The sequence below is a fragment of the Chrysochloris asiatica genome, unplaced genomic scaffold (assembly GCF_000296735.1).
Source record: "Chrysochloris asiatica unplaced genomic scaffold, ChrAsi1.0 scaffold00019, whole genome shotgun sequence".
Taxonomy (NCBI): domain Eukaryota; kingdom Metazoa; phylum Chordata; class Mammalia; order Afrosoricida; family Chrysochloridae; genus Chrysochloris; species Chrysochloris asiatica.
Genome location: NW_006408537.1, coordinates 24,187,756 through 24,190,448, shown reverse-complemented (window position 1 = coordinate 24,190,448; position 2,693 = coordinate 24,187,756). Strand labels below are relative to the sequence as shown.

Below are 2,693 nucleotides of genomic sequence, written 5' to 3'. Positions count from 1 at the left end.
CCTTCATGCTTTCCTTATGTTTGCATGATATATCTTTTTCTGCTTTGTTTTGTTTGTAATTTGTTTGTTTACTTTCAATATAGCTACATTGTTATATTTGAATTAAGTTTCTTATAGGCAGTGTCTGGACTCCTGGTGTGGCACTGTAGGATCAGCACTGGACTGCGAGTCACAAGGTTACCAGTTCAAACTCACCAGCTGCTCCTTGGAAACCCTATACAGTGTAGCTGTGAGTGGAAACTGATTTGACAGCACACCACCACCATCGCCAGACAGTGTATAGTTGGATCACTTTTAATCTACTCTGTCAATCTCTGTCTTTTAATCGGTTTATTTAGACTATTTACATTTCATGTTAATTATTGCTATGCTAGATTGAAGTTTGACATTTTATTGTTTGTTTTCTGTTTATTCTGTTTTTCATTTCTGTGCTTTCTTTCCCTTACCTTCCTGTGTGTATTTGAACATTATTTGGAATTCTATGTTGAAGGTTTTTGAAGGTATCTCTTTGTATAGTTTTTTAGTTGTTGCCCTAAGTATTGCATTATATATGTAGAATTACCACAGTCTACTGTAATCATCAATTTACCAGTTCTGATGAGATATAGAAGTCTTACCTCTATTTGCAGCCTTTGCCATTTCATATTTATAATATAACTAACTTAAATATTTCCTGTATGTTCCTTTAGAACCACACCAGACAGTACCAAATATCTGGGGCCTTGTTTTTTGTCAATGCCTTCAGTATACCTGGGACTTCTTCCTTCATATACTAGCTATTGAAATGACAGAACACCAACCATTTCTTTTCGGGATAGTGACTCTGTGTATTCTTTCCATTTTCTTTTGATACTTTCTGCATTATTCAATATTTTGCTGACAGAATCTTTCAATATAGCAAATAAGGACTTGAATTTCAGTTCTTCAAGTTTGGGAAATAACTGAGCATATTCTTCCCTTTTGTTTTCTAACTCCAGGTCTTTGCACATTTCATTATAATACTTGGCTTTGTATTGTTGAGCTACCCTTTGAAATTGTCTGTTCAGCTTTGACTTCTTCATTTCTTCCATTTGCATTAGCATTTCTCTCCTGAAAAGTAAGTTTCAGAGTCTCTTCTGACATCCATTTTGTTCTTTTCCTTCTTTCTTTTCATCTTAGTGATCTTTTTCTTTCTTCCTGTACCATGTTCTTGATGTAATCCCCCAACTACTCTGATCTTTGGTCTTTACTGTCTAATACATCAAATCTGTTCTTGAGATGATGTCTAAATTCAGATGATATATGTTCAAAGTCAAATTTTGATTCTTGTGGAAATGTTTTAATTTTCTTCAGTTTCAGCCTGAACTTGCAAAATTAAAAAAACCAGATAACTTAAGTGCTGGTGAGGGTGTGAATAGCCTGGGACCCACCTACATAGCTAGTGGAACTATTGAAAGATTTAACACTGTGGAAAACAGTATGGTACTTTCTCAGAAAGTCATAAATAGAAATACTGTATCAATTCCTCTACTTGGTTTATATTCACAAGAAATAAGAGGCAAGACACAAGTGGTGGTGTGCTGTGGAGTTGATTCTGCCTCATAGTGACCCTGTATAGGGTTTCCAAGGCTGTACATCTTTATGGGGGCAGAAAGCCTCATCTTTCTCCCATGGAACATCTGGTGGTTTCAAACTGCTGACCTTGAGGTTCGCAGCCCAATTCATAACCACAACGGTACCACAGCTTCTTGAGACACAAGTAGATATTTACATACAAATGTTCATTGCAACACTATTCCCAGTATAAAAAAAGATGGAGCCAGCCTAAATGTCTATCAACAGATAGATGGATAAACAAACTTTGGTACATACACACAATGGAATACTATGCAATGGTGAAGAATAATGGCGAATCTGCAAAACACCTTCCATCATGGATGAACATAGAAGACATTTTGTTGAATTAAATTAGTCAATCACAGGAGACAAATGTTTTATGAGAACACTCTTGCAAAAACTCAAGAAAAGGATTTCATGCTAAAAGAAACATTCTTTGACTGTTACCAGGTACGTGAAGGAAGGGAGAGTAATTCACTGACTAGAGGATAGACATATGTGAATTCAAGTGACCAGGCGAGCTACATACAAGATGAAGGAGGTAGAAAGAAGAATGATGAAGACAGGTGAAGACACAGAGAAGTATCCAAGAACTAAATAGAAGTAAATAATGTTTTATATACAACCTTGGAACAAAAATGTTTTGAGAGTAGGTAAGTGGACAGAAACACAGACTGAATATGGACGGAAGACTGGGAGTATACCCACAAATAAATAAGGGTTTGAAAGAGGATATTTGTGCATGGGTATTTACCTTTGTTGCAAACACAACTATGAATGTAGTGGAGTATTCAGCAGGCAAAATCATGAAAACTTCTTAGATATTATCAGACTTCTTAAGGCAGTGAGTTTCGGGTCTGGAGCTCAGGACCATAGTCCCAGGGGACATATGGTCAATTGGCATAACAGTTCACAAAGACAATGTTCTACATTCTCCTTTGCTAAGTAGTGTCTGGGATGTTAAAACTCATGAACAGCCATAGGACAAAGTTGAGAAGGGATGGGAAGGTGGGTGTAATGTCAAGGTCCTATGTCCAGGTCCAGCCTCAACAAGGAAGTGTGGGTGCACGAAGAAGGGAGATCTGGTGGCAAAAGGG

At 37.0% G+C, this 2,693-nt stretch overlaps 1 pseudogene; it reads right to left on the bottom strand.

The window, feature by feature from the left end:
* The window catches only part of LOC102834509, a 15,298-nt pseudogene extending 14,659 nt beyond the window's left edge, over nucleotides 1-639 (bottom strand).
* Between the last annotated feature and the right edge of the window lie 2,054 nt (nucleotides 640-2,693).